The sequence below is a fragment of the Chiloscyllium plagiosum genome, chromosome 13 (assembly GCF_004010195.1).
Source record: "Chiloscyllium plagiosum isolate BGI_BamShark_2017 chromosome 13, ASM401019v2, whole genome shotgun sequence".
NCBI classification, from domain to species: Eukaryota; Metazoa; Chordata; class Chondrichthyes; order Orectolobiformes; family Hemiscylliidae; genus Chiloscyllium; species Chiloscyllium plagiosum.
Window position 1 is genome coordinate 54,857,782 of NC_057722.1, and position 20,980 is coordinate 54,878,761.

A 20,980-nucleotide genomic window follows, 5' to 3' on the forward strand; every position below is an offset into this window, starting at 1 on the left:
TGCGTTGGAGGGCATCTTCAACCACATGGGAAGGGAAATTGCGGTCTCTAAAGAAGGAGGCCATCTGGTGTGTTCTGTGTTGGAACTGGAGGGAGGTGTCAGAGATGGTCCAAGTGAATTTAAGGTCGGGGTGGAATGTGTTGGTGAAGTTGATGAACTGCTCAACCTCCTCGCGGGAGCACGAGGTGGCGCCAATACAATCATCAATGTAGCAGAGGAAGAGGTGGAGAGTGGTGCCGGTGTAACTACGGAAGATGGACTGTTCTACGTAGCCGACAAAGAGACAGGCATAGCTGGGGCCCAACACAGAGTTTTTCTTAGATTAGATTAGATTACGTACAGTGTGGAAACAGGCCCTTCGGCCCAACAAGTCCACACCGACCCGCCGAAGCGTAACCCACCCATACCCCTACATTTACCCCTTTACCTAACACTACGGGCAATTTAGCATGGCCAATTCACCTGACGTGCACATCTTTGGACTGTGGGAGGAAACCGGAGCATCCGGAGGAAACCCACGCAGACACGGGGAGAATGTGCAAACTCCACACAGTCTGTCGCCTGAGTCGGGAATTGAACCCAGGTCTCTGCGCTGTGATGCAGCAGTGCTAACCACTGTGCCACCGTGCCTGAAAGTTCTGAAAGGCCTTTGAGGATGGTGGTGATTTCAAAGACAGAGACAAAAGATGCCATGAAGATCATAATTTTGGATTTGAAATGTTGAGAGCCAGGAGCTATCATAGGTCAACAAGCATCTGAGGAGCAGGAAAATGCACGTTTCAGGCCAGAGCCCTTCATCAGGAATCCAGCAACATACTCTCAACTCTGATCTCCAGTATCTGCAGACCTCAATGTCTCCATAGGTCAACAAGGACAGGGCTAATGTGTGCGTTGGTACAGGGTAGATTACAGATTTGGATGAGTTTAAGCTTATGGCAGGTGGAGAATGTAAGTCTGCTTGGGATTAGTTGTGACTGGAGGTGACAATGGCATGGATAACATTTTCAGCTTTGGCAGGGGATGAAAGCAAGTTGAAAGTAACAAGAGGGCAAAAACTTTAAAACTTAAGCAAACTCTCATGAGTTTTTCACATCATTCTAACTTGTGATTACTTTTGGCTGACAGGAGATGAGAATGTGGAAAGAGATGCAACTTTCCGATGGATTATGCCCTAATTTTTTCCCAGGGATTTTCAGTAGTTTGAATTCTCATGAGGATTTAATTTGTGGATAGTACATCTGCTTTTGTTTCAACACTGGTCAGAACTGTAGTAATGACTGGAGACACTACTCAGTTGCAATTTAATTGGTTTGTACAAGGTGAGCACAATGGAATGAGAACAAGATACCACATAACATATAAGATTTAAATAATTTCACCCTTAAGAAAGCTCCATATGCAAAAGCGATCAGTGATTATCGACAGAGCTAGATTTGGAACTTACTGATGTAATTTTCACCAAAAATGAGAAAATTAAATCACAAATGTTCTTTTTCTTCATTAAAGCCTTTCTCTATTATCCTCAAATATAAGATTTATTGTGATCCTGCAAAGAGGAGGAGAGAAAAGGCTGCAGGAGCCTGGAGGGTTACCAGATATAGTATCACATGCCCCATATAGTTATTTATATATTTGTGATGTGAAAAATCAAAATTGAAGTAAGCTGTCTTAACACATCAAGACTGTTCCTGTAACTGAATGAACTAGCTCATAATACTACAAAAAAAATTGACTGTATAAAGAAGATTTTGAATTTACTTATCAAAATGGATAAGTACAGCCTAGGTTTTGCATATATTCAGATATCCCCATTAGATCATTCATAGTCTTTTTTGTTAAATTATGTCTGTATTAGAGGACGTATGTGAGCTACATACAAATATGTGCTTATTTATCTGTATGAATGCTCAGTTAATGCAATTCATGGTTAGGAGCCTCACCAATCAGTATTAACGTGCAGAGGGCTGATATTCTTCTTTCCAAAATAGCTCACTTTGACACCAATCCTGTATTGTTATACTAAGCCAATCTGAACACAGATTTAATTTACCTCAGTGAGGTAAAGTATTCTGTCAGCTCTGCTGCTCCTTTCATTAAATTCAGTCACGCATTTGAGCAGTTGACGTAGCACTTGTGCATTTTAACAATCCTTCTTGGAGTATATGAATGTACAGGGCAGCCAGTTCTTTCATACGGCATAATATCGAGTTCACAGTACAGCCAACAGCTGTCACAGCCAGCTTCTTCAGTTTAAAACACAGCAGTTGAGTCTTTTGAAGAGAAGTTTGAACATGTTGGAGGCTTTAACCTCTGTATAACAGGTACAGTAACAGTTTAATATTCTAAATGTGAAATTCTACATTTCAGATTGCTTAGCTACAATGAGGTTTAATAGCCCTCTTTGAAAACCCTCTATTATATTCATTGCTGCAGTGTTTTGTACAGTTACTGCTTTCAAACACTGAATTGACTCAGATGACAGTTCTTTTGTTGGTTTGCTTGGTGTCTTTATGAAAGGGCTCTTTGTACTCGATAAGAATGCAGCTTTCTCAATTCCATAGCATCACTTATAATTACTTTAAAAACTTGAAGCATTGGGTATGATTATCTATAAATAAAACTCTGTACGATATCTTTCAAGATAATTTAAATAAGATTAGAACCTTCCAGTTGAATGTTACAGTATTACCACATATTCCAGTATATGAGTTGACCTGTTGTATAAGATATTAGACTGCTTTTTCAATGCCAAAATCATGTTCAGTCCTATACTTGGCAAATAAGTCGATTCCATTCTCTACTAAGAAATACTATACTCATTTTTGGAGTCGGTTTCGATTTTTCACCCTAGAAATGCATGTTTTATTCACCCTATAAGTCAGTGCATGAAGTAAAGATGATGTCGAGAACACTTGTGAGAGTTTAAGACATGATCACACAGAGAAGACCTTACATTGGAAATGACAAACAGACATGGGTCACCTAGCAAAAGGAATGTAATTTGAAGTTCATTTGAAGTTAAAATTCATAACTGTAAAGACCGTATTGATTAATTTTTACTGTAGTTTTGATTGTGGACTAAAATAGAGAAATGATTGTTTGAAAAATTAAGAATAGTGTAATACATTTCTAATGATCAAATTCCTTGACACTCATTGGATGCATTGTTTACACTGCTATTTGCTCAAACACTGGGGGAGGTTACTACAGATGAGCTGGGGCCTGGGGGCACACATTAAGGGAGAAGCAAGTAGATGATTGGTCTGTGGGGTGTTGAACAGTTGTTGAAAACTAAGTCCTTCTGCGTGCCAACAACTATGTGATTGGCACCCAGGCAGCTGAACAGCTTCTGGATGTGTCTCTCTGAAGTAAAAGAAACACCTCAAGCTTGAAGCAAGCCAGTTTATTTCACTTCACCAGTTTCTATAAGTGGTGGCTTTTAACCAATGTGTGAATCCGTCATCATGTATTTTGTGCAAGAAAGTGATGTTACTGGAGAAGGAGGAACGAAGAGTGGGATGTCCTGACAATTCAAAATGATCATTTCATTGAACCCTGTAAAAAGTGGCCGTCCCAGTCTTTATCTTCTATTATGACCCATGTTTTTCTGTGTTTGTCTGTACATGTCTGTCGGGGAAGTTTTATCAGGGGTTCGCGTTTTAAGCAATATATATCAAAGGATCATAAGTGTTTATTTTTATCTCCAATCTGTTTATTTGTGATCAATAATATTCGTGTTAAGTACCAAAACTTGGTCTGTACTTTCTCTCAACTTGGGATTGAAAGGCAGGCAAATTGGGGGATTTTGCTTACTTTTATAAAAACTTTAACTTTTGTAGTACCTCTGGGAATAGCACATTACCTTCACTGAAACATTACATACCATTTGCCGATATGTCAAATAACTGTGTTGCCATGAGAGAATTTGGTGTTATTGAAAGACTGTTGCAAGAATGGAAGAAGGAATCTGACCTAAAGTTGTCCAAGATTAATAAATCATGAGAAACAGGGACCAGCCATTGGCACGATCTTGAGATGCATACATCAGAATGGATCCTCAAAAGTGATGACAATAGTTATATCATCAACAGAAATATAATGTGTACATACACATTTAAATGGGCAAACCAATTTTTAAACCCAGTCAAGGTTTTAGAGTGACAGCTGGTATTTGTCATTGCTTTATGGAATGAAAATGTCTAATGTTATTGCTGAAGACCAAGTGATGACCAAAAGACCTCAATGTCCTTATTACCAATTTCTAATACATCGTCATCAGATAGCAGCAAAAAGATACACACATCATGTCACATCAGCAACAGGGATGAAACATCCTGTGAATTTCGATATGTTCAGCAAATGAACAGTGATGTGGAAGTTTCCAAAAGCAGCTCCGGTAAAAAGCTACAGAACACGAGAAGACAACGTTCACAATGGTATTCACTTGCATGGCTGATGGAATGAAAGTAAAGCTTATGGTCATTTTTAAATGTGAAACAATGCCAAAAATCAAGTTCCCTTCAGGGGGTCTTGTGCACATCTATGACAATGGATGAGGATGGACTAAGGTTTTGGACTAATACTGTGTGGAACAGCTGTTCAATGACCTGATAAAAGAACACGGGTTATGAATGCGATCCTATATAATCAATGACATTAAGAGGTGTCTGCTGTTATGATGCAGCTCCTATAACAAGGTTTTGCTGTCCTTGTTTTTTTTCTCAGAGAGGTTGTAGAAGCAGCAATTCTGAAAAGTCTGGCTTAGATGAGTTTAGGGACAATTTGATTATAGCTAACAGATATTGCCTGGGACAAAAGGCCTTCAAGTTAAAAAAAACACTTGTACAATGAAAGGGGAATGGCCAGTTATTCCAGTTCAGCTTTTCTCTGGTTTGATTTTCTCTTTCTCTCTCTCTCTCTCTCTCTCTCTTTCTCTCTGTCTCCTGTAAGACCCTATGTTTGATTTTACCTTTTGTGCCAAGGGATGTTTATGGGATTGTTGCAAGTATTGGGAACAGCATCACAAAATTGGTATAATCTGTTGCATTTTTGGATAGGTTAGGTTATTCTGTATTCTGTCCTCTTGTTTGTGTTTCATTTGGTAATCTTGTAAATAAATTCAGTCTTGTTTAAAACTAAGTGGTTTGACCAACTGCATCCCTCCTGGAATATCTGTGTTACACCTGCTTAAAACAACTAGCAAAATTAGGGTCTAGGCTTTTTTTTTTGGATATATTTGAGGGGGGTCTGGCCTAGTCGATAACACTGTAAAGCAATAACATCCAATTTGCAGTTACATCAGGCAGTCTAATATTTGTGATTGAACATTTGGATGTATTCATCAATAAACCATTCAAGGATCATGTTCACTCCAAATGGAATAGATAGATAGTTGTGAGAGTGGAAATATGCACACAACTCTGCCTTTTTTTTGTGTGTGGATTTATCATCAAATTGTGTGATGTTATTATTAAGTGTGAAATATGGTAGTGTACGCATTTAGTGAGTAGGAAGTGCAGAAGGTTGGAAGGGTTAATAGTTTGGAAAGGTGTGGTGTGTAAGAGCTATTGAATGGATATGATGCACACAATACTGAGAGTTGTGTTTGTGAGTCATGGTGATTTGTCTTATTTCCATGCTACCTACAATCCTTGCATCCTTCACTGAGGTTTTAGATGGTGCAAATTTCCAACATGTAAATCAGCCTTTGTGGTATGCATGCATAAAAGATTCTACGTGTGTATTTTGCCTCTGTGTTCATGAAGAAGACGGGTGATATACACATTCTAGCTAAAGAAGAGTGTGAAATATGGTACTGTACGCATTCAGTGAGTAGGAAGTGCAGAAGGTTGAAAGGGTTAATAGTTTGGAAAGGTGTGGTGTGTAAGAACTATTGAATGGATATGATGCACACAATACTGAGAGTTGTGTTTGTGAGTCTTGGTGAGATGCATGAACAGCGACAAATTTAGAATGAATGCAGGTCCCATAAGTGAGAGTTTGCAAAGAGAAGATGGTGGTGCTTACAATTGTGGAGCATTGACATTCTTTCTACATTGCTAGGTGTTCAGTTTTTTTTTAAGTTGGGACACTGTCCTGGGCTACAATTTGTGTCCAGGGTTGTTGTATTTGGTGATTTGGACACCTTGCTCTTCAACATGCGATTCATCAACAACAGTTGAGCACCACACTGTTTGGGCCAATTCCTGGCTTGCACTATCTGAACTGGTGTGCAGATGCCATTAAATCTGGCATCAGAGGCATGAGGTCTTGAAGGTCCATAGAGTGGCAAATATTCCCACCTCTTTGGCCATGTGATTTCCCAACAGAGACATCCAAGAGCCTAACTGCATAATTAATGAGGTGAAATGTGAAAGGTGGTGTGAGGAAAATCACTCTGAGCCACAAATCTCATTGGATAAAATATTTCAACTGCAAATAAGCAATTGTGCTCTTTATGTTGGATGCCAGAGGTGATTAATTTGGCAGTTTAAAAAAATATGTTGTTTGTACTTAAAGATAGAATTAATTCATTTAATAAAATGTGTCCAATTGCTTTAATTTGTATTACTGGCTTTCTCGTCTTTTTCACATTTCAAAATGGTGACCAACTACTCCAATAACCAATGGGTTTCCTTTTATGCTCCACGACCTTCATTTCTGGAAGGTTTCAAGGCATCAATGCCATTTATATATGTTGTGATCCATGATAGTTTATTACTGGTCCATTATGCAGGAGGAGCAAAGGAATATGACCAACAGGATCACGGTTTCAGAGATATGGCACCACAAACAAAGGGATGAATGCCCTCTTTCTGTGCTCGTTCACTGAGTTTCAAGATAGTTGCTTCAGTCCCAGAGTTGTATTTGATGATATTGCTATTGCATATGCCTTTGTTGCAGGAAAATTGTGGGTTGCAACTCTATAATATTTATGTGTTAATTAATCCTTATAGTACTTAATACTGTTTGAAATGTACTCTTCTATAATAACTATGAAAGTGGTTGCATATTAATCTTCTATATTACTATTAGAATTATAACATATATTAAAAATGTTTTTATCTAGTTATTTGATAATTCAGAACTTGAGTATTGCTGCAAAAGACACAACAGATCAAAGCTTTTAATCTTGCACTCATTTGGACAATTCACAAGAATACCAATTCAAGCGGAAAACAACTGCTTCACTGCATGAGAGAAGAGTGCTGGTTGGTTGGCAAGTCGACTCTGATTGGTAGATGTGTTGCTATGGAAAATGTACCATTAATGATGATTGACAGTTAACTTCCAGACTTTGTTTAAAGTTTAAACTAAGGAAGTTGACTCTGATTGCTCAGGGCATTGCTCTGAGAAATGAATAGCAAATGACTGTCTCCTATTTTATTGAGTTGAAAAAGTGCAGATGTTCTTTCTGTTTGCAAAGAGTGGGGTCCTCTGTATTGGTATCTGTCGCTTCCAACACACACCGGTGAGCCAGACTTGCAATCCTAAATTGGTTGTTGACATTATTCCTCATAACTCAAGATTATTTAGCAAATGCTGTCTGATTCCAGAGCCATTCTGATTGTTTGACACTCTGTTGTGAATTTTGCAGTTGCAGACAGTTTAGGTACACAGTCTGCATATTGTGAACAACAAAAGGAATGTGGACTTTGATATAATCTGCCAGTGGGCCTTCAGCCTAAATAACTGACATCACTGCAGAACTGAAATTTATTTGTCGCATTACTGTTTGCGTGATGGGATAGAACTTAGTTTGGCTATCCACTACGCAACAGTAACATGATGTGGGTTCACTGTGAAGCTTCTAACAAGCCAGAAGGAAGTTTTGGACAGTCAGTTGCAAAGTTTGTACTCTCAGAGGGTAGTGAATATGTAGAATTATTTACACAGAAGTCTACTGAGCCTGGGTCAATAAGTATATTCAAGGCAGATAGATGATTTTTAGTCAGTAATGGAATCAAGAGTTATCGGCAAAAAGTAGGAAAATGGAGGTGAGGATATCATAGAATCCATACAGTGTGGAAGCAGGCTATTCAGCCCATCGCATCTACACCAACCCTCCGAAGAGCATCCCACCCAGACCCATCCACCTACCCTATCCCTCTAACCCTCCATTTCCCATGGCTAATCTACCTAGTTTGCATATCCCTGGACAATTTTAGCAAGGCCAATCCACCTAACCTGCACATCTTTGAACTGTGGGAGCAACTGGAGGAAACCCATGCAGACACGGGATACTGTGTAAACTCCACACAGACAGTCACCTGAGGCTAGAATCAAAGTCGGGTCCCTGGCGCTGTGAGGCAGTAGTGCTAATCACTGAGCCATATCAGCAATGATATCTTTGAATGGAGGAGCAAACTCAATGGGCTAAATGGCCTACTTCTGCTCTTACATCTTATGGTCTTGAGACAATTTCAAGATACGGAAATTGTTGTGAATGTCGCAAGTGGACATGAACAGTGTAGGATGGAACATTCCTCCTATTGGTGTTTTTCTTTCCCCTCAACTTCAAACTATCAGAATTATAGATTGAAAATGAAAAGAAGGAGGTCAAATAGCTGCACTGCTCCTGTGTCACTTCTCTGAAAGAGCTATCCAATTATTCACATGTGTTTGCTCTTTCCTGGTAATGAACAGTTCAATATAACAAACCCCTTTCAAGTGAGTACCTTAACAATAAATATAGGGCATAACGTGAGCTTCCATCCTGTGTGAATGCATTTTCATTACTCTAGGCCAAAATCTCAAACATAACTGTGCCCAAACATTGCCCAGAATATATTTCCCTAAGTAAATGACTTAGATGAATTTCAAAAGTGTGAAGTGGAATTGCATTGTTACTGTGTAACTAGGTAAGTTCCATTTGTGATTAATGTTAATTACCCTTCAAATATTTTCAGCTGCAAGTAATTAGAATGACTTGAACAATTTATCATTGAATTGTCAAGCATCCAGTCTGGTCCAGAGGGCACTGCGGGTGTTTTAGGCTCATTTGTGTGTTTGAGAGATTTTAGATTAACTCAAGGTTTCTGATAGAAAGTCTTTTTTAAACCTCTCTGTTCCGATTGTGTTTGGGTTACCACTAAGCACAACACAGTTAGATTAAGATGACTGCTGGAAGTATCAGGTTAATGTCTAAAGATAAAATCCCAAAGATAATCGTTAGTTGAGTAGTAAAAAGCGGCAATTCTTATGGCCTTTCACTCCATTTGGAAATGTTTCCGTATTTGTCGTTTGATCTCTATTTCCATTAAATTGCCAATTTAGAAATCAACAGTGTTTTTTTCCAGTGAGTGATTCAACACTCACAAGACAGAGATCAAGTGAAGAATCAGAGTTGAATGCAGAAAATACACGAGACCATTCTGTACAGATGTATAATCAGCTTTTGATCATACTTAACAGGGTGGATAATGTAAAAGTAAATTCATTAAAGACGCAAAGTAAGTTTCTTAATTTTTTTTATTTCAAAAATATACTTTATTCATAAAATAATTTGATGGTCTGTGCAATTGGTCATGCCATACATATGTAAACATGTACATACAGATATCAGAATTTATCATTTTTATACAGGTCTGTACATTTTTCAATCATATGCCCATATGATTAGCTGAGGCGTCAGCAGGGCCCAAATGACTGCATGGGCCCCCTGTTCTTCGTTAGGCAAGCAGACTTTACACAGTGGTCTTTCCCCACCGCGCCTTGGCGGCAGCTGCCCCAAGCTTCAGCGCGTCCCTCAACACGTAGTCCTGGACCATGGAATGTGCCAGTCTGCAACACTCAGTCGGGGTCAACTCCTTCAGCTGGAAGATCAGCAGATTTCGGACCACCCAGAGAGCGTCCTTCATCGAGTTGATGATCCTCCAGGCACAGTTGATGTTTGTCTTGGTGTGCATCCCGGGAAACAGACCGTAGAGCACGGACTCCCGCGTCACGGAGTACCACCAAAGAAGCCCTATAGGCAGAGAATGGTTCAGGAAATGCTACAGCCTTCTCTGATACAGTCCACACACATTTTGGTCTGTGTGATTGTACAAGTCAGTCATTCGTTTACTAGTCAAATGAGGAGAGGACAGATGGTGAAGAAAATCAGCCATTTAAATTTGGTCAATGCAGGCAACCTGAAAACAGTTATAAGCAGGTGAGCAAGGGTCATGGATCCCCTCTTGTTTAATCCCTTTCTATCAGTCACAATATTTTTTAGTTAATCTTAGTTAACCAGATCAAAAATGAAGGACAGAGCTGAAAATGTGTTGCTGGAAAAGCGCAGCAGGTCAGGCAGCATCCAAGGAACAGGAGAATCGATGTTTCGGGCATAAGCCCTTCTTCAGGAATTATGCCCGAAACGTCGATTCTCCTGTTCCTTGGATGCTGCCTGACCTGCTGCGCTTTTCCAGCAACACATTTTCAGCTCTGATCTCCAGCATCTGCAGTCCTCACTTTCTCCTCAAAAATGAAGGACAGCCAATTCTAAAGTTGTGTGAGAAAGAGTTGAGATTTATTAACCCCAAAAGTAAAAAAGACAATAGCAAACACACCTAGAGCTACAGGTCATGAACTTACTTATAGAAAAGAAAGTGGGGAAAAAAGGGTATCTGGTACAGGTAATTGGAAGACAGTAAAGGCAGTTGGAGTTTACAGTTTCTTGGTGAGAATGTAAAGTCCTGAGTCTAATTGTTTAGCTACTTGTCTTGATGCTTCTGCAATGGTGAAGCTGTAGATGTTCTGGAGTCTGTGAATCGCTGCTGTTGTTGCAAATTGCTTTCCACTGGCTAGTTCCTGATCTTGAGACTGATTTCCAGTTTTTGTTCACAAATCCATTTTCTCTTGTTTCTGTTTTGCTCTGAAGCAGCTGTTCATAAAAATTTATTTGTATATTTCCGAGTCTACTCATTAGAGTCATAGTCATATTTTGCACTTTACATTTTTTTTTAAAAGAGACAATCTATTTTGCTAACCAACCTGTTCAAAGATGTCATTACTCACTTGTAAAGCAGGTGGGATTTGAACCCGTGACCTTTTGTGCAGGGGTAGGGACACTACTGAGCAATGAAAAGGCCTTTCTCATCTCAGTGTGCAGTTTACAGAAAGATAAATCATATAGGTGATTAGAGCCCTTGTTAACTTCAGATCAGACCAATTCTCGTTTACTGATAGGTTCATGAACTTTGTTCAACCTAGTCAGATGATCACAGCAGACAATTTAGGTCAGTATCTGTATTTTTAAAACTCATGTTTAATCCATGAGAGCCTCCAAAATTAAAATTAAAGGGTGCAAGTTAAATTATGGGCATTGGTATGATCGTAATGGAAATGGACTATCGTAATTAATGTCTGCTGAACCTGTGTTCAATTACCCAAGAAACCTGAGCCAGCTTTACTCAAAGGGATGACCACCCAACTTGTAGCGGAGATACTTTTGACCTGTTTGTGGAGATGTTTATGGAAGTAGTGTGGCTTATCTTTGGATGTCTGTCATTCAGGGAGAGGCAAGGATTTTGTCCTCTATAGCCTGAAAGAGGTATGCAGTTCCTCTGTGTCTGTCTAGCTAAGACAGAAACAATGCCAGTCTGATCAAGGAGGTGGTTAGAGAACTGTACCACTCACTTCACAACCAACAGGAGCCTTTGACCTGGGCAAGGACAGTGCTGCTAAGTGTCTTCATCTAAACACACATCACTTTTACAAACAAAAACAAACTATTTGCTTTTGTGCATTGCTTTAGAGCCCATCTTGCAAGTGTCCTTCCTTGGTGTATAGTCCTGTGTAGTCCTTTGTCTATTGCTGCAACACAACTGATGGAAAACTGCTGACATTTACCAGGCAAGACTGTAGGTGTCCTTGATGGTTTGTTATCAGACTGCACCTCCTCTGCCTGGGCAACACTGCGCTGTCTGACTGAGAGAATTCTGCACGACACTTGTGCACTAGAGGGGAGGGGAGAGGGGTGGAGGGGGGGAGGTGCCTTGATAGCCTGGGAGAGGACAGCAGGATTCTCTTCCAAAAAGCCACTGGCAGCCTCCTCATGACAGCAATCCTATTATCCTGTTGAAGAACACAGTGCTGGACTGCCATTAAAGCTGGTCTGTTGGCTTTGAGCATTGAAATCTGCAACAGGGACAGCAGCATTTGGAACCTAAATGGCAGCAAGCGTGGACCGTGCAGCCTCGCTCTAAACTCCCAGGAGCTCTGCGAAGTTGGAGGTTGTCTGCCAGAGACCGTCAGCGTCACAGCCAGGTCTGAGTGTGATCAGGATGTTGGCCATCTCTTCTCCAGTGAATGGAGAGAATGCAAGCTTTAACATGTTGCCCTCTGTCAGGATAGAACCAGGGCTACTCCTCGACAACGAAAGATCACCTGAGAATGTACCAAGCATCTCGGTGTGCAACCTTTACCTACATTTCCTCCTATATTGTCCCACTGACTTCATCTTCCACAGTTTTGTTTTTAAATGTAATGCTTGGAAGCAAATGATCTGATCATAGAAGAATCATAGTGCCCCTACAGTGTGGAAACAGACTGCTTGGCCCAACAAGTCCACATTGACCCATTCCTGTTCCCCATTTCACTGCATTTCCCCTGACTAATACACCTAATTGACACATCCCTGAACACTATGGGCAATTTAGCATAGTCAGTTCACCTCATCTGCACATCTTTGGACTGTGGAAGGGAACTGGAGCAAACCCACGCAGACACAGGGAGAACATGCAAACTCCACACAAACAGTTGCCTGAGGCTGGAACCGAACCAGGTCCTGTGAGGCAGCAGTGCTAACCACTGAACCACCGTGCTACCCTGATCGTACTGGAGCTCTAACTTGAAGTATGGTATACAAAAGGAGTGGGGCCAGTCTCATTTGCCAGGTTTGCAGAATTTATTCCCCTCTGTAGCAGAGCCATTCAGCAACCTCACCCTCTGGTGAGCTGGAACACACTCTCTGCTTTCTCCAGATCTTGTGGGTGCTCACTCCTGCCCACTGACTCTCAATGGGCCATTCTAGCCCCACACGATCCTATGAAGTCTGTGCAGTGGCCAGAGCTGAACTTATAGCTCCAAGCATCGAAGAAAATGTTGCTGCTTCCTCAATTGTACTGCGTCATTGTTCTCTCTCTTCCTCTTGTGGCTGGGCAGGTACCAGTTCTTGAGTACCTGAATGTTTAAATTAGAAGGGAATGTTTTCAGGAAATAACAAAGGCATGCATCCCCGGTTCAGTATGCTCCCTTCTAATGTGGGCAAGCTTTATCCTGTAAGGAGGAGGCAGAATTTCAGGACACAGGTTGTGTAATGTTTGGGTGGTGTACCCACCATAACTGAATAGCTGAAGATATGTGGAAGCAGCAGTCAGTGAATGTGAGACTGCTATCAGTGGCAGGATTGTGAGGTTGAGGTGAGACGTCTGGATATTAGGCATGAATGCGCAAGACTGGGAATGGGTGATGGAGGTGTGGTGCATTAGCAGTATGAAAGGTTGGTGGGTTCATGGGCAAGAAATGTCCTTTTGAAGATAGTTGGCCCTGTGAGAACATCAAACATTTCCTGGCACTAACAAACACTTCTGCTTCCTGATCACCTGCTGCTAATCTCTTTGAAAGGCATTCTTTGAGGTTTTTGGATCTGGCCTTGGAGCCTTTAGTCATGGAAATCGATTAGCAGGTTTTTTGCTGTTAAGTCTCACAAGGAGAGATTAGGGCAGATGACTAAAGGTTTAGCTAGAAAAGTGTCATTTTTAAGGAGCATCTGAAAACCAGAAGGAGAGATGGGCAATATGAGAAAATACAGTAAATTCTAGGTCAGCTATTCTCTTTAATACATGCTGATCTGGTTTATTAAAGTATTTTGAGACTTTTTGGGATATTAATAGACGAGATTGATTCACAGGGGAATTAGGAAGCAATTATACGGCTTGCTCTCCTAATAAGAAATGCTGGCCTTAAGATTATTGGTTCACAGAATTTGCTGATCTGTTCATGTCAATTAATAGCTGGAAAATCAGACGTCTCAGGCCCATGAATTCCTCGCCAGCAATCACAGAGATGTTAATCCATTGCCAGGAGAACTCGGTTTGGGAGCTAGTTCATTAAAATGGAGAGGGATCTATAGTTCTGATAAATTTATATGAGCTGTGGGGAGTTAGCTGATGGGCTAGATGAGTCTAGTTCAATTTCAAATGCTTTTAAATGTTTAAGTATTAACATGGGGGTCAGGGAAAGCTTTATAAAGTAAGTTTATTTATAATTTGTATCTGTCTATTAATGGACTATGCACAGTAAATATATTCTTCAGTTTTTCCAACAAAGTAATTCAGCCTTTTTATCCAAAGAGAGACTTTTGTTTTATTTAGCTGAGTCTTTTACTGAACTGTCTCTCAAATATAGAAAAAAAATGGCGAGCAGAAGAAGGTAGATGGTGCAATGCTTCAATTGCTGCCTGTTATAGACATTACCCTATTCTCTTTCTGGTCAAAACAAGTGATTTCTGTAACAAGCAATCAATTTGCAAAACCATTTATATGCCTGGACACCATTTCCCATGTGTGGCTTTGCTCAGGAGATCATTAGTGTTAGTTCAGTTCCAAGAATTTGCTAACTTGAGAAATGAAGGTTATACAATCCAGTTTCATTTTATTTCGGGTCATTACAGCCAGCAGCATAGATCCTGCAGCAGTTAGATATGAACTCAAACCTTGATCCCAGAGGTAAAGAGAAATGGTCTTAATAACAGTCCCCAACGTCTGATGCTACCAATCATGTACATGTCAATGGTTGGAATTTCAAAGTAAGGCTGCAATGTAATATGGGGTTAAGGTAATACAACAAACCAACAGAGTAACCTTTGAGAAGAAATAGATTTCATTTTATGATATTATCAATCCATGTTATGTACTATGGTTTCGAATGAAGAATTGTGCCAATAACCGTTAAGATGAACTAAAGTGACACAAGCTGAAAACGGAGAGGTCATTGTATTGCCATTACTATATGATTAGTACTGTCACAGGATTCTCATGAGTACATTAAGAATATTATTCTGTACTTAGCTGCTACTGTAGACCTGTTGACATTTATATTATTATCTAAACCCTCTATCATTCATGTTACTCGTTAATTCAATTCAACACTGTTTTGCTGCAAAATACATAAAGTGTTAAATTTCAGTTTTTCTGTCAATCACTTATGGAAAGAATAAAATATTCTAATACAGAATTTCATATTTAAAGGGTTGTATATTGCACTATGCAGGTGAATTCCATTAAGTTGAATTTGAGATGAGATTTTGGTAAGAATTGCTCTAATCATCATGATATGAAATCCTGGTCTGGATGTTCTGAAAGGGCCTATTATAGTTGAATTACCAATCTTCTCTTTTATTTAATGTTATTGTTGATGTTTCTAGGCAATAATTCTAATCCCAGCTGCTTCAGCAGTGAAGTTGAAATCGATTATAGTTCATTCGTCATACAGGAGAGTCAGGAGAATTCAAGCCATGCCCCCTTATACAGCAGTCAGATGTTGTGTTCTGAGATTTAAATGTCCAGGTACTATGACAGCTGCAGTGAAAAAGTATGTAAGATAAGTATGTGGCTAGAGTGGCAGATAATGTGTTAGGATGCCAGGCATGTAAGGTGCCAGTGGTAGAGAGCAATGGTGCCAGTTGGTTAAATTGCCAAGTAAGTATGGTAACAGGTGGATAGGATGCCAGGTGCCAGGCAATGTTCTCTCTAAGCTACGCAGATGAGTGTGCCGATAGCCAGTTAAAGGGTGACTGGCATTGGCACACCGATCATGGCATTGACTTACATTTTGAAGTTTTTGTGGCAATTGGATCTCAGCTAGAAGGAAAATTTAGAGGGAACACTGGTGCCAGGTGGGTATGGTGCCAGGTAAGTAATGGACTGCTTAGTTAGTTGGAATTTGGGGATGTCTGGGCCAATGGGGTTATAGAGTTGGGTAGTTTGAGGAGGGGATCAGACAACAGGATTTGTGTGGGGATAGCAGTCAGTTCTTGAGGAGGTGGGGGAATATCGGGGTGAGTAAGGGTTGAGTAGCTTGTTGAGCTGTGAGAGCAGAGATTGGAGCCATTGGGGCAGTGTTGGGTCCAGTGGGGTTGATGTGGCTTGGCTAGTCAGAGATGGAGATGCTGACATGGATGGATTGTCAGGTCTGGGTTCTTCACACCAGCAATGGGTGTGTGCCGGGTCCTGAGGAGGGATGGGAAGGTTTGTGTTGTGTGGCTGAGGGTCTGATTGAGGGGTTTCTTTGGGTCTGGGGTTGAAGTTGGGTCGAGATATTAATTTGGAGAGTTAACGTTAATAGTTACTCAGGAATTAGGCTATGTTTTTAATCATGCAACTTTCTGAGTAACTCTGAATTTGCGACATTACATGTTTTGTTCAGAGAATTTCAGACATAGGGGAACTGTCCCACAAATCTCCAATTTTCCAGGAAATTCCATTGGAGTCTACTGAATCTGGGAGTCCACAGGCAAACCACTCCAATGTCTCTCTGGCCATCAGAATATCCAGGCCAATCTTTTTAAATGCATTTCTGGTTTTGTTACACAGTATTAGTGGTCTTTCCTTGCCACTATGTTTTTCATGACTCAATGATGTTACGAAATTAGCTATCAAAACCCACCTAGTTCACTCACGTCCTTTAAGGGCAGGGAATCTGTCACCCTCACCTGGTTTGATGTGACTCATGTGACTGCAGACCCGCAGCGCTGTGTTTGAGTCTTAAATACCCTCCTGAAATGGCCTAGCAAGTCATTCAGTTCAAGGGCAATTTTGGATGGGTGACAAAAGCGGCCCTTGCCGGTAACACACACATCCCATGAAAGAAGAAAGATACTTAATGAATGAATTATGCAGTGTAAAGATGGTTATGGACCAAGGAACCCACTCATACATACGCATGTACAAATGCATATGGTAACTAAGATTAATCTGAAAGACACTTCAAGAAAAGAGACCAAATCAGATTTCTACTGGAGTTCTTCTTTCGTTGCATTGTTACCTTTTGATTATACATTTGTATGCTTTCAAGCTTTGCTGTATTTTCACCATGCTGTTAAGTGCCACTCATCACTTCTGTACAATAGAAGTCACCACTCTCATTGTGCATTAGTGGAACAGACAAAAGGCATCTTCATTATAAATTATTTGCAGCAGGAACAGAGGATTTTATTTACAATGATCTAACAATGCTCCCATAATGCTGGAACATTAGTTAAAACTCACCCACTGAACTCTTTCATTTCTAACCATGAAAAATTCTTACATCCACTTATAGATTATCAGAAGATTATTATGCAGGAACCTCAAGGACAAATTACATTACATCTTTTATCCTTCCCAATGACTGGTTCAACAGAAATGTTTACAAAATTTACCTGAAATAGACAAAAGCTATACTGTTGACTGTTCTAAGATTCAAAACAGGCTTGAAGTTCAACAAGTGCAGATTTGAAAAATAAGATAGATCCTACTTCCATTGGGTTAGAGTTAAGTGATTTTCTAGTCGAAATGAGAAGATTTAATTTTCTATCTACTGTTTATATAAAGGAAATGTTAGGCTAATAAAAACAGAAAATGCTAGAAATACTTAACAGATCCAGTGGCATCTACGAAAGCAGAAATAGTGTGTATAATAATATTCATATCAAATTTGGTGATGTAAATGATGGCATGAGTGTTTTTTATTTCATTCACAAGATTTGAGCTTTAATGGTCAAAGCAGCATTTATTGACCATCCCTAATTGCCCAGAGGGCGGTTAAACTGCTAAGTAAGAGAGAAGGCATCAGACTTAGAATAGTCATGTGCACACTACATTAGAGAGCTGTGTTGACAACATGTAATGTACAGATGTAAATAAAACAGTATTAAATTTTGAGACGATTGGAAGAGTTTACTTTGAGATAATGAACAAACAAAGGTGAAAGATAGAACATGTGCAGACACCCACAGTTGTGAGATATGCCAGACTGATATCTCAATACATAGGTAGTGAATTGCTTAAGGCACAAGATAAAAAAAAGCTAATGTTTTGAATCAAATATGAGTCCTCTGCTGAAGAAACTGAAGAAATTGAACTAAACTCTTTTTCTCTCTGCAGATACTGCCTGACCTGTCGAGTATTTTCAGCATTTATTTGTCTTTATTTCAGCATTACAAGCATGGTAGTCAATGGGGACCCAGTAGATGTGGTGTATCTAGATTTCAAAAAGGTATTTGCCAAAGTGCGACACAAAAGGCTGCTGCATAAGATAAAGATGCATGATGTTATGAGTAATGTATTAGCATGCATATAGGATTGGTTAACTAAATGGAAGCAAAGAGTGGGAATAAATCAGTGCCTTTCTGGTTAGCGATTGGTGACTGGTGGTGTGCCTCAGGGATCAGTTTTGGGACCGCAATTATTCTCAATTTTCATAGATAATTTGGAGTTGGGAACCGTGTGTAATGTGTCAAAGTTTGCGGATGACACTAATATGAGTGGTAAGGCAAAGTGTGCAAAAGACTGTGAAACTTTACAAAGGGATATAGATAGTTGAAGTGAATGGGCAAAGGTCTGGCAGATGGAATACAATGTTAATAAATGTGAAGTCATTCATTTTGGTAGGAATAACAGTAAAAAGGACTTTCACTTGAATGGTAAAAAAATTCCAGCATGCTGCTGTGCAGAGGGATCTGGGTGTCCTTGTTCATGAATGTCAGAAGGTTGGCCTGCAGGTGCAACAGGTAATTAAAACGACAAATGGAATTTTGTTCTTCATTGCTAAAGGGATTGAATTTAAAAACAGGGAGGTTAAGTTGCAGCTGTACAGGGTGCTGGTGAGGCCTCACCTAGAGTACTGTGCAGTTATGGTCTCCTTACTTGAGAAAGAAAGTGCTGGTGCTCGAGGGGATGCAGAGGAGGTTCACCAGGTTGATTCTAGAGTTGAAAGGGTTGGCTTATGAGGGGAGACTGAGGAGACTGGGGTTATATTCTTTGCAATTTTGAAAAATGCGGGGGATCTTAAAAAGACCCATATAAAATTATGACGAGAATAAATAAGATGGCCGAAGGGCCTGTTTCCACACTGTAAGTAATCTAATCTAATCTAATATTCTTTGCAATTTTGAAAAATGCGGGGGATCTTAAAAAGACCCATATAAAATTATGACGAGAATAAATAAGATAGAAGTAGAGAGGATGTTTCCATTGGCAGGTGAAACTCGGACAAGAGGGTGTGGCCTCAAGATTAGAGGGAGCAGATTTAGGACTGAATTGAGAAGGAACTTCTTCACCCAGAGGGTTGTGAATCTATGGAATTCCTTGCCCAGTGAAGGAGCTAAGGCATTCTCATTGAATATTTTTAAAGCTAAGATACTTTTTTGAACAGTAAAGGAATTAAGAGTTATGGAGAGAGGGTGGGTAACTGGACCTGAATCCATGAAATGATCAGCCATGAACTTATTGAATGGCCGATAAGGCTTGAAGGGCCAAATGGCCTACTCCTGGTTCTAATTCTTTTGTATGATTCCAGAATCTGCAGGATTTCACTAATGAATGACCTTTTCATTTGGCTTTTTTACCTTTACACAAGCAGACTTATTTCACTGGTGCACTGGACTTGATGCTGCTATGGAACAATGACTGGAATGTGGATTATCTCAGTTAACAATTTGACATTGACCTGTCATCATTAAAGTCTGGAGGACAAAAGACCCGCTGTCCACCTTTCCAACAGAAACACGGATTAATTAGATTTCAGCCTGAATTTTAGAAGTAATGACAGAGTATCTTTAAAGTGATCAGAAACCTTTGCTGACATGGTCACTGAGCTCTCTGTTTCTAGAGATACTGCAAACAACGATCTCAACACAACTTATACAGTGATTTATATTTCAGGTTGTGCAAGAAATGTAAACAGTTCTACTTTCAAACCAGCAAGCTATTAAGTCAAGAATGTGCAATGGCATTGTACTTTCAAAATATAGATGCTTCATTTTGATTTTTCTGTTGAGTTTAAAAAGAAATGTAGACCTCTCATCTCCAAACAGGGTCATCCTTATTGTTCAACTCTGTCAATGCTAGTCGTGACATCACATAATCAAACTTATTCAAAAGCTTTAAATAATTCCATACCTCTGACTCATTTAAACTGTGCTGTCATGCTGCAATGATAAACAATGTTTATTGTTCTGTAAGTTATTGCTTAGAGAGTGTGATAATCCAAGCAGCCTAATGACACAAAGATTTAGATCATGCAAGAAGCCAAGGAATGAATACTAGACTAGTTTATACCATTGTCCAGATGCTAGCCCCACTCTATTAGATTATTCTGTGCAATGCATAAATGCAGGAATTACTTTTGTCATTATTGGTGATTAATCTTTTAAATAGCTTTTGTAGTTCGCCACTATAACATTTTATTTCAAATTTGTTAAAGCTTCCAGTAACAATAACTGGCAGGAATACCAAATGAATGGGTTGACTGTTCATCTGCTAATGGTTTCAACTGCAGTATGTCAGAAGCAGTTTCCCTATTTTTTTTCTTTTGAAGGAGTGACCAGTCCAGTGTTTGTGGTCAGCAAGGAACTAAGGACCCTCATCATTGTCAATGAAGAAATCTTGTTGTGAGATGGCAGTGAGAATTTCATCTCTGACTGTGCTATGTTTCTCTAACTTATTGTGAAGTCCTTTAGTGGGGAATTCCAATGTGGAGATGGATTGATGCCATCAGGCAGTCAACCAGATTAAAATAAGTCACTCAAACAAGAAGCAAAAGGCATTAAAATAAAATCACTTTCAAATGACGAAGTTGAACGGATTAAATGTTGGGACAAATATGTGGAGTGAAGGTCAAGCTAAAATATTCTGGAAAAGGCATTTTAAAAATAGTTTTGAGTAAATATAGTTTACAAAATCTACTGAATAAACAGTTAAAATACTCTATAATTTTAAGTTATTTTTCAATGCAA

General features: G+C 39.7%; 1 protein-coding gene across 2 annotated transcripts in view; it reads left to right on the forward strand.

The window, feature by feature from the left end:
* Positions 1–2,080: 2,080 nt before the first annotated feature.
* The window catches only part of LOC122556052 (SPHK1 interactor, AKAP domain containing), a 396,794-nt gene continuing 377,894 nt past the window's right edge, over positions 2,081–20,980 (forward strand). For both annotated transcript variants that reach the window (XM_043702455.1, XM_043702458.1), the window contains exon 1: positions 2,081–2,321. The gene's annotated coding sequence lies outside the window, so the exon portion shown is untranslated. The remainder of the gene's footprint in view (positions 2,322–20,980) is intronic.